The 11,032-nt window shown below is 46.5% G+C and overlaps 1 protein-coding gene and 1 long non-coding RNA gene across 2 annotated transcripts in view; one reads left to right on the forward strand and one right to left on the reverse strand.

Moving 5' to 3' along the window:
* Pde8a (phosphodiesterase 8A) overlaps positions 1-1,388 on the reverse strand; it is a 153,475-nt gene extending 152,087 nt beyond the window's left edge. Inside the window, exon 1 of the mRNA XM_021231672.2 lies at positions 1,027-1,388. The gene's annotated coding sequence lies outside the window, so the exon portion shown is untranslated. The remainder of the gene's footprint in view (positions 1-1,026) is intronic.
* Positions 1,379-2,759, forward strand: LOC121133309. The gene is made up of 2 exons (XR_005870132.1): positions 1,379-1,652; positions 2,321-2,759. It is a non-coding gene; the product is annotated as an uncharacterized LOC121133309 (long non-coding RNA).
* The last annotated feature ends 8,273 nt before the right edge of the window (positions 2,760-11,032 follow it).

Genomic DNA, 11,032 nt, shown 5'->3' on the forward strand with positions numbered 1-11,032 from the left:
CCACAGCCTTTTCTACATTGGCCGTCACAAATCCTTACCTCTGGCTTCTATTCATACCCTAGGGCCACACACTGGCTCAGAGCAGCTGATACCAAAATAAAGGCAAACTGTAGGCACGAACAAAGCAGATTAGAGCTCGCTGCCCTCCAGGCACTGCCCAAGAACAGTTCCCTGAAAGTGGCATGCTTTGATGTAGTTTGTTTCTTCTCTAATTGAGCCCACTGACAATAAATTAATTAATTAATTAATTAATTAATTAATTAATTAATGTAAAAAGGAGGAGAGTCAGGTGGTGGTGACACACGCCTTTAATCCCAGCACTTGGGAAGAAAAGGCAGGCAGAGCTCTGTGAGTTAGAGACCAGCCTGGTCTAAAGAGCAGGTTGCAGGACGGCCAGAGCAGTTATACAGAGAAACCCTATGTTGAAAAACAAACAAAACAAAACAAAACAAAAAAGCTGGGTGAGAATATAAATAAGTGCGTCCTCTAAAAGTACAAAAGAATCTTAATGAGACAGGTGTTTCAAGAAATAAAAACCGAATTCACAGCACTAGTGAGGAAGTTGAGGACAACCCCCACGAATGGGTCCCTTCCTCCACCAAGTGAATCCTAGTATCAAGCCAGGAGGTGGGAGTCCTCCCCTTGTTTTTAGACAGTTATCACACACCTCAACATACACAAAAGGTAGTCCAGGCTGGCCTTGGAACTCATCCTAAATGTGGGGATTCCAGGCATGAGCTACCATACTAGGCACTGGTTTCTCATTCCTAAAGCACTTCTGTCTTTCAGGAGAGAGAAAAAGAAACTATGCAGGGGAAACGGTCTTGGTGTCAGACGGAGCTGAGTAGCCAGAAGAAGCCTTGTGACCTGGAGACCTCCACCACACTCAACCATTTGGACATGCAGAGTCATTGCACACAGGGTTGCCTGGCAGTTTGGAGTCTGCAGCTTTGTGTGCGGCAAGAGCAGCCCTGATCTGTGGAGCAGCACCTGTCTTACACACAGAGAAGAAACGAGGAGTCCTACCTTGCAAAGGTGTTTGTGCAGAGTCAGGCGGCAACATGGCTGTGTGGGGATTTGAACCCTGTTCCAAACAGTTCTCGGGGAACTGTCTTTGTCTTCCTTGTTCCTGTGGCTCTGAACATAATTTTCAAGGGTTGGCAGGAGGGCGGGCTTCTTGAGGGAACTGAGTCTCTTCTTCTGGTGACACCTTGCTGATCACCACCAGGAGATGACAGGTGTTTGACTGGTTGATTGGGTCAAGCTTCCCCGTAGACCAGTGCCTAGTTAGCTTCTCTGTTGCTCTGATAAAGTCTTCTAACCGAAAGCAACTTGGGGAGGAGAGACTTTATTTCACCTTAGACTTCCAATTCACAGTCCATTTTTGAGGGAAGTCAGGCCACGAACCTGGAGACAGAGACCGTGGAGGAACACTGAGAACCGGCTTGCTCAGCAGTCCCAATCAGGTTCCGAAAACCTGGAGGCTTCTTGGAGAGCCTACAAGCCGCCATGGCAGCAACCAAACAACAGCGAGGCAGATCAACCGAGATGCAAGAGAGGCCAACCAAGTGAGAGGTTCCTTCTGCCTGGTCCTGTTTTACCAGGGCCTCTGCCAGAAGGTGCTGCCCACATTGGAGGTGGATCTTCCTCAGGTGAGACTTCCTGCTCAGGTGATTGTAGTTTGTGGCCAGTTGCTAGTCAGCCAAGTATTCCTCTCACATGAAGTCTAGACAGCCTGTTAGCCCAAACAGCCTGTTGTTAGTCTAGACAGCCTGTTAGTCTAGACCGGTGGTTCTCAACCTTCCTAGTACTGCGTGCGACCCTTTAATACAGTTCATCATGTTGTGGTGACTCCACACCACAAAATTATTTCATTGCTAGTTCATAACTGTAATGTTGCTACTGTTATGGACCGTAATATAAATATCTGATATGCAGGATATCTGATGTTCGACCCCCTGTGAAAGGCTCCTTCAACCTCCCAAAGGAATTGAGAACTGCTGGTCTAGACTGTTAGACTGTATAAACAGTCTATTAGGTTTTCTTTCTGGAGTCTCTCTCCAAAGGCTGGTGTGTGGACGGTTTGGTGCCTTTAGATAGAGCCAATCATTACAATGTAAGTGAATCCTGAGACCTGTAACCTCATCAATGAATCAGTCTATTGATGGATTCTAATTTGATGCCATTATTGGAAGGTGGATCCTAGGCGGTAGGATCTGATTGGAGTAAGCAGGTCACCTTTGCGAAAACAAAGGGTGAGCCTTTGAAGCGTACACCTTGTCCCTGACGGCTGCCTATCTCTGTGTTTCCTCTCCACCAGGTGAGCAACTTTGCCACACCATGCTTTCTTTGGGTCATGCTCTGCTTCAACAGAAGCCCAAGACCATCAGACCAAACCACCTCAGACAGACAGATGCCTCTGAAGCCTTGCTCCAAAACCTTCCCCCTTCTGTCGCTGTGACTAAAAAAAACAAATCTAGAGGCAGGAACTGAAGCCCAGGCCATGATGGATGCTTCTCATCGGTTTGCTTTCCATGGTTTTCTCAGCCTGCTTTCTTGTAGAACCCTGGACCACCAGCCCAGAGACAGCACTGGTGACAGTGGGTTGTATCTTTCCACATCAGTCATTAATTAAAAAAGTTCCCCAAATACTTACCTCCAAGATAGTCTGATGGGGGAGTTTTCTCACCTGCTGTTCCTCTTCCCAGATAACGCTGCCTTGTGTCAAATTGAAATAAAAAAAGAACAGCGACCATGAACACCTCTGGACTACAGCTGTTACCAAAGGGGAAAAGTCACAGTGACCATTAGATACCCTCTCGCTATGTTTTCTGGCCACTGTCCTTTAGTCAGACTGTGGTGCCTAAAACCTTAAAGATTATTATCTGGGCCAGTGAGATGCCCGGGAGGTGGGGGCAGGGGGTGGGGGTGGGGTGTGCTTGCTGCCAAGTCTAACAGCATGGGTTCTATCTCTGGGCCTCACACGATGGAAGGAGAAAACTGGCCCTTGCAAACTATTCTCCGAACTCTATACTTACAATGGTGTGTGTGTGTGTGTGTGTGTGTGTGTGTGTGTGTGTGTATGTGTGTGAGCATGCACATGCTAATTAAAACTCTTAGCTGACTGGAAGGTCCTTGATATCCATTTGCAGCTGTGTTATTTCTCCTGTCACTGCTGTGAGATGTGTTGTTCTGGCAGAGCGGGGCAGGATTCTGTTGAGCACCTGGCTTCCCTCCCAGTGTCCTTCCTGAAAGCCTGTATCCTCAAGTGTGGGATAAGTACCTATCCATGCCAGCTGCCCCGTTTCATCCAGTCATAAATTCTCCCTTGGGAGCTGGATAGATGGCTCAGCAGTGCATTCACTGCTCTTGCAAAGGACTTGAGTTCAATTCCCAGAAACTGTACCAGGTGACTTAAATTTCCCATAAATCCAGTGTCAGGAGATTCAAAGCCCTCTTCTGGCCTTTGCTGGCACCTGCACTCATGTTCACACACCCACACACAGACACACACACATATACACACACATACACACACGACTATCAATAAAATAAAGTCCTTGTTGGCCCACTTACTCCTGCTTCGTCAGAACTTGTCCAAAGTGGCAATCACCGCTGGGAACATAAAGTGACTACCTACCAGGTAAGTTAGGAATTGGTTATGATCTTAAAAGGCAGTCAAGCTAGCAGGACATCCTGATATAGAAGGTTCTATCCACTCCACTCCTGCACTATCGTATCTCCAGTCCCCTGTGTAACCTAAGCCAGAACTTTGTCCCACAATGATGGTCCCTCCCCAGTTTCACCTTCAGCATTCATGCCCCGAGGATGAAGGACTTCAGGAGCAACCCCAGACTCTCAACACTATTCCTAAGAAGTCTGTTCTTTTGAGAACCCTGCTAAGGCCATCCCCAGTTTTTAGCCCCATTACATCATCTTGGTTACACCCATGAGGTCATCTTCACCACACTATTCACTGGCTTCATCTCGGACTTGCTCGTGACTCATAGGTTGCCTGCATTGAAATGCAGAACAGCTAAAATCACATTTTCTATGTGTTACTTGAGGAACGGTTGGAAGAGCTAAAGGCCCCTGCCTCAGGGAAGGGAAGCCTGGACAGTCACCGTCTTTGAAGAAGGGACTCGTTGATGAGATGGCCAAGCTTTGCTTGCTCGCTGCCCAGCCTGACTTGAGTTTGATCCCTGTGATCTACACGGTGGGAGAAGACAACTGTTTCCTGCAAGTCGTCTTCTGACCGCCACATGCGCCCTTCCTTGCACATGCGCTCACACGCAGACAAATAAAAGTAAATTTGAAAAATTGAAATAAAAAATTAAATTGTTGAAGAACTATGATGTGGGGGGGGACTAGACTGTGCCTATAATACGTCTTTAAGAGTTGGGTGTGGCAGTAGAGGTCCGGAGTCCAAGCACCCAGCAGGCAGAGACAAGAAGCTCTCCATGGCTTTGAAGCCAGCTTGTTCTACCTAGTAAGTACCAATCCAGAATGAGACCCTGTCTCAAAACCTCAAAAAGAAAAAAATACAATACAATAAAATAAGAGGGTATCAGATTAATGAACTTCGGTAACTAGAGAAAAAGAACGTAGTTATAGCCAGGAGATGAGGTTGTCTCCTTGAACAAACCAGAAAAGCAAGACAGATCAAAACAGAACATTTCTTGATGTGAAATCAAAACCCCAGGAGATCTAAGATGTAGAGTTCTCCAGTATGGAATGGGCTGCCCCAAGAGGGTCTTGTCTTTGATGGGATTTAAGGGAAGACTAAATAGCCACGTGATTCCAAGCAGCACAAGGGCAGGCTAACCAAGTGAACACTCTAAACAATGTCCCTCTGTTACAAAGTCTTCTTCCATTTACCCAGGTTAAAGGAAATTTCTGTAAAGAAGAGAGGGAGAACCTGCCTCAAAAACAAAACCTAAGCAACAACTCGACTCTCATCACCTTCAAATCAAAGCGAGCAAGTAAGCAGCAGGAGGATGGGGGGTGAGCTCAACTCTCAGACAGCCCTGTGCAGGATGGGGGGTGAGCTCAGCTCACAGACAGCCCCGTGGTGGTGACTCAGCTCCCAGCTCTCTGCCTCTGGGTTTTATAATTCATATTCTTTTTCACGAATCTGAAAGGCCATTGGCAAATACACGAACTTGGCTCTTCCAGGGTCAGGCGTTTGGTCCTGTTCAATCCATGAATCACTCTTAGGAGTGGAGTCTTAAAATTAACATAAAAAACAAAACCAAAAACAAAACCAAAAACAAAACGTGGTGACAGACACCATCCATGCCATGGGCGTAAAATTTCTCAGAAATACTGGGAGGTGGGGGGTGTGGTCACCCTCAAAATGATGTTTAAGGTCCTGTCTAAAAACTTGGGGCTCACTAGTTGTGAGTCATAGGTAATTTCATGTTGATGATACTTACCACATGGTTGGAAAGAGGTCAGATCTCATTCATAGTCAGCTGAAGGCATGCACTTGAATTAGTAAGGGGAGGCAAAGGTGAGCATGGGGTCATGGGAAGGGGGCAGAAAGATACCAGTGCTGTCCTGGGTTAGCATTGTCAAGGGCAGAGATTCTCCAGGCTACATTACAAGTTATCCACACGGGGTTCCTCTCCATGTCTTCTTTTTAAACAGACTTTTAGGACTCTAGGAGTGGAGGCATAAAACTACAATCCCAGCACTCAGGAAGCCAAGAAAAAAGGATTGAGTTTGAAGCCAGTCTGGATTGCACAATGAGATTCTCTCAAGAATATGAAATAGAGGCCACCATGCCCGAGGACCTGAACTCCATATATGATTTGGCCTTCATTAGTCTTTCCCTGATGTACAGGAGGCACAGAGATCCTTGTGCCCACAGAAATCACTTGAGGAACCAGGAATGTTAAACACACAGGGTTGTCCTTTCAAAGGGAGGGATGTGGTTAACAGCCTGGCGACCTTTGGACTGAGACCACACCAAATCCTCCCTCAGACCCTTATCATGAGCTTGTCAGTCTATAGAACCTATATTTATGAAGGTGTTACATGCAGTCAATCTATAGAACTCATCTTTAAGGAAGGTGCCACATGTACTTACATAGAATTTTGATGTAGTCACAGCTTAAGCTTTTTTTTTTTCAAGACAGGGTTTCTCTGGCTGTCCTGGAACTCACTCTGTAGACCAGACTGGCCTCAAACTCACAGAGGTCTGCCTGCCTCTGCCTCCCAAGTGCTGGGACTAAAGGCTTGCGCTACCACCACCCGGCTACATCGTAAGCTTTATTGTGCATACAGGATTGATTTAATTATCAGCAGAAAAGCTTCTCCAAATTGTGCTGTACATAAATATACCTAAGATAAACTTACCCGGGGTCAGACTCCCCCAACACTGGCTTCTTAGTCTTGCCTGCTGCTAATCATTACTCTGCTGGCTGTGTGGTACCAGGGACCCCCACACTGTTGTCCTTTTTCTTTCCAGGATGCCCATATCAGTCTCCTAGGGCTGCCTTAACTGAGTGCCACAGAGTTGTTGCCTTACAACAAGGGTTTATTCTCAGGGGTCTGGAGGGCAGAAGTCGGCCATCTGCCAGGCAGGCCTGGCTAAACCCCACCGGGAAGGGAGGCGCCCTCTCTGCCCACTCACAGCTCCTGCAGACTCCAGTCCTTCCCAGCTTGCAGGAGCAGGAATCTAATATCCCTTCATTTTCACGTGCTTTCTTCCATCAGTGTCTCTGGGTCTGAGAGTCTCAGATGTCCCTGTCATACCTAAATCCAGGATGAAATCGTCCTGGATCCTTAATTTACACCTGCAGGACCTATGTGTTGGTCAGATGACAAACTGTCTGGGATAACCCACTTACTAGGAACAAGGCCTACTTGGGATCGTGGTTGCAGAGGGCTTGGTCTGTGGTCCTTTGGCTCTGTTGTCCAGGTTCACTGGTAGGGTTCTTATATCTTCTCCAGTGCAGTATCTCCCCAGTGAACCACCTTCTTCCCACGTGGTCCCATTCCCCAGGCTGGGGACCAAGCCTCTAACACATTGCCTTTGGGGGATACTCTAGATCCAAACCATAGCACTCTGCTTCCAAATAAGGGTACACTCACAGATGCTGGAGATTAGGGCTTGAGCTCCTGGGGGTGGGGGACGGCATAGTTTAACCACTACAATATCACACTTAGTCACGATGTCTCCTTTAGGTTCCACTGGGCAGGTTTTCCTTGTGGGCAGAGGCTCTGACAGTTCTGTGGCATCGTGGTTACATATTTTGTAGAGTATGTCATGGTTCGAGTTTGTTCAATGTTTTCCTTGTGTTTAGACTGAGGTTCTAGGTTGAGGGAGGGAGACCACAGAGGGGAAGGGCCATTCTCAGCGCTGCCTCCAGAGAGTGTGTGCCACCCTGCCCTCCCTGCTGGTGTTAACCATACCTAGGAGGCCTCTCTCCTGCAAACTTCCTGTCTTACTTCCTCTATTCCCATGTTGTGCTTTTTGGAACCACATCTCTAAGTGTTGCCCACACTTAAGAGATGGGAGTCATGCTACTGTCCCTAAGAGATGTATCTGTATAAATTATTCAGACTTCTTCCATTGTCTTTGAAATTTTGCTCAGTTCTCTCACATGAAAGAGACTGTAGCTCAATTAGTAGGAGTGTTTGCCTCGAAAACACAGAGCCGCAGAAACTGGGTCTGCTGCTACACACTTATAATCTCATCACTCAAGAGGTAGACACAGGAGGATCGGAAGTTCAGCTTCATCCTTGACTATAGCAAGCTTGAGGTCATCATAGTATACATGAAACCCTGTGTCAAAAAAAATCACACAAACACACACACACACACACACACACACACACACACACACACACAATCCGCCTCGACCCAGCTCTTCTGAAAGAATTTCAAATGCAGGTCCATCCTCTGAGCACACAAATCTCTGTTAGTTTTAACTAACTAAAAATACTCTAGGACAAAGTTATGCGAAACATAAGTCGTGAGGCTGGGGAGCTGTCTCCATGGGTGAGGGTGCTTGCCACCAACACTGACAACCTGAGTTGGATCTCTTGAACCCACGTAGCAGAAGAAGATAACCAACTCCCATAAGTCCTCCTCTGGCCTCCATATGCATGTTATGGTGCATGTATACTCTCACATAAATTTTTTGTTTTTCAAGACAGGGTTTCTCTATGTAATAGTCCTGGCTGTCCTGGAACTCACTCTGTAGACCAGGCTGGCCTCGAATTCACAGAGATCGGCCTGTTTCTGCCTCCTGAGTACTGTGATTACAGGTGTGCACCACCACCACCACCCAGCTTAAACAAATATTGAAAAAATGTAAGCATGGACTAGTTGGTTCACATCTGCAATAATGTAGCTATAGCAATTGAGAGTAACATGCAGACAATTTCATAACAACTTAAAAAGTAACTTTATTAACTCCAACAATAAAGAATGAGGCTTTAAAAAATTGAGGTTAGTTAGGCAATGGTGACACATGCCTTTAATCCCAGAACTTGGCAAAGGCAGACAGATCTCATAAGTTCAAGGACAACGTGGTCTACAAAGTGAGTTCCAGGACAGCCAGGGCTTACACAGAGAAACCCTGTCTTAGATATAGAGAGATAGACAGACAGACAGATAAAAATTGAGGGCTGGGCTGGGGAGATGGCTCAGTGGTTGAACTGCTTGCCATGCAAATATGAAGCCCTAAGTTCAAACCCCAGAGCCTATGGAAAGGCTGCCTCAGTAGTTCGTATATCTCTAACTTCAGTACAGGAAGATGGGAAGCAGACACAAGGACCCCTACAAACTCAAGAGCCAGCCCATCTGGAAGGCACATCAGAGCACAAGAGAGACCCCACCAAACAACTGTAGATTGAAAATATTCTGAGCAACAAAACTGCGAGGGTGGGGCACTGCGTGCGTACGGAGCACGCATGTTTATGTTCCTCCTGCTCTTGTCCCCAGTCCTTCCCAACACAGTATCACGTCTGTGTGCACACACCAATTGTGTCATGTATTGTAACTGACCTGGAGTAGGGAGCATGTAGGCCGTACGCAACAAACAGCGTTTATTTTATTTAGTGTATTTTTGTTTTTGAGATAGTGTCTCATGCCAACCAGCCTGACCTCAAACTTGCTGGGAGTGGGGATTACAGGCATGATTCCCACATGACCAGCAACATTTTATGCAAGGGGCCTGAGCATCTGTAGTTTGGACATCTGCATGGGATCCAGGAACCAATCCCTGACAAACTCTGAGGGACAACAGACTTAAAAGCAAGACAGACCCTCTCTGGCCACTCCAGCCTGCTTTAATCAGCTTGATATCTGGCCACTGACAGGTCTGCTGGGAGGGTTCTTGCCCACGCTAAGCTGAAGGTACCCTGAGTATTGTTAGTGCGCTGGTCCATGCAGGGGATAGCAAAAAGAGACAGGACTCTGGCAAGCATGAAGGACTGCCAATGTAGAGTTTTGCTAAGATCTCCAAAGTCATCCATTCATATGGCTGTGGGGGGCTAAAAGGAGTTCATCATCAGGCCAGCCCACCAGGAACTAATTTAAAATAATAAATACATCAATTACTATAACTACAGAAGAACACAGAGTCTACATGCTTACGGGAAATATGCAATCACAGTCACATATTTGACATAATGATGTTTTTGAATTGTTAAATTAGGCTTCAGACAAAAATTTATTAATAAATATTGTAATTATCTTATAGGCAGTCCAAATATTGCAGCACACTGTGTCTTTAAAAAGATAACCCTTCCTGGATGGTGCATGACTTTAATCCCAGCACTCAGGATGCAGAGGCAGGTGGATTTCTGTGAGTTCAAGGCTAGTCTGGTCTGCAGAGCAAATTCCAGACAGATAGAACTGTTACACAAAGAAAATATGGCTCCAAAACAAAGCAAAAAATAGATAGCCCTTGATATAAATGAATTTGAACAATCCATTTGGCATTATTTTCGCTTCATAATATAGAAACAATCTCAAAACAGCATGCCAGGGGCTGGCTTAGTGGTTAAGAGCACTGGCTATTCTTCCAGAAGATCAGGTATTGAGTCCCAGCACCCATGTGTTGGTTCACAATCTCCTGTAACTCCAGTTCCAGGGGATCCAGTGCCCTCTTCTGGACCCTGCAGGTACCAGACACTCAATTGAAGCACAGACATACATTCAGATACCATACAGATAAAAAAAAAAATTTTGTTTTTTGTTTTGGTTTTTCGAGACAGGGTTTCTCTGTATTGTTTTGGAGGCTGTCCTGGAACTCGCTCTGTAGACCAGGCTGGCCTCGAACTCACAGAGATCGGCCTGCCTCTTGCCTCCCGAGTGCTGGGATCCAAGGCGTGCGCCACCAAAGCCCAACTCATACAGATAAGATTAAGTAAAAACAAAATAAAGTATGAGCTGGGTGGCAGTGGTGGCATACACCTTCAATCCCAGAACTTGGGAGGCAAAGGTAGTTGTATCTCCAGGATGGCCAGAGATACACAGGGCAACCTTGTCCCAAAACAACAACAAAGCCTGGCTTAAGCCATGGTGGCATGCATCTGTAAGGGGTGGGAGGGGGGGGAGGCAACTCCCTCCTCTCTAAGGAAGAATCCAATCCTTTAGCTTCCTACAAGGTCTGGGCCACTGCTCAGGGTCTGGGGCATACTAGGTGCTATGGCAAGGTTCTATCCGGTTAGTTCTTGAGATGAAGCCCTGGCTCCCAGGGGATGGATTTGGAGGTGGGGCTTGCCGATGGCCATCAAGTTCAGATGAGGTCATGAGGGTGGGGCTCTGTCTTACATCATTCTCCGTTACAAAATACTGCGAACAGCATGGCTTATAAACAGTAGGAATTCATTTCTCACAGGTTTCGAGGCCAGAAGGTGTCACCATGGCTGAACTCTCATGAGGACCCCATTCTGACTGACTAAATGGTAACTTCTGACCCTAATCTCACAACACTGGAGAATCTCTTTTATAGGGGCTCCACCCTGATGACCTTATCACCTCCTAAGGCCCCATCTTCTGATGTCACCTCAG

The sequence above is a fragment of the Mesocricetus auratus genome, unplaced genomic scaffold, assembly GCF_017639785.1.
Source record: "Mesocricetus auratus isolate SY011 unplaced genomic scaffold, BCM_Maur_2.0 Super-Scaffold_4256, whole genome shotgun sequence".
Lineage (NCBI taxonomy): Eukaryota > Metazoa > Chordata > Mammalia > Rodentia > Cricetidae > Mesocricetus > Mesocricetus auratus.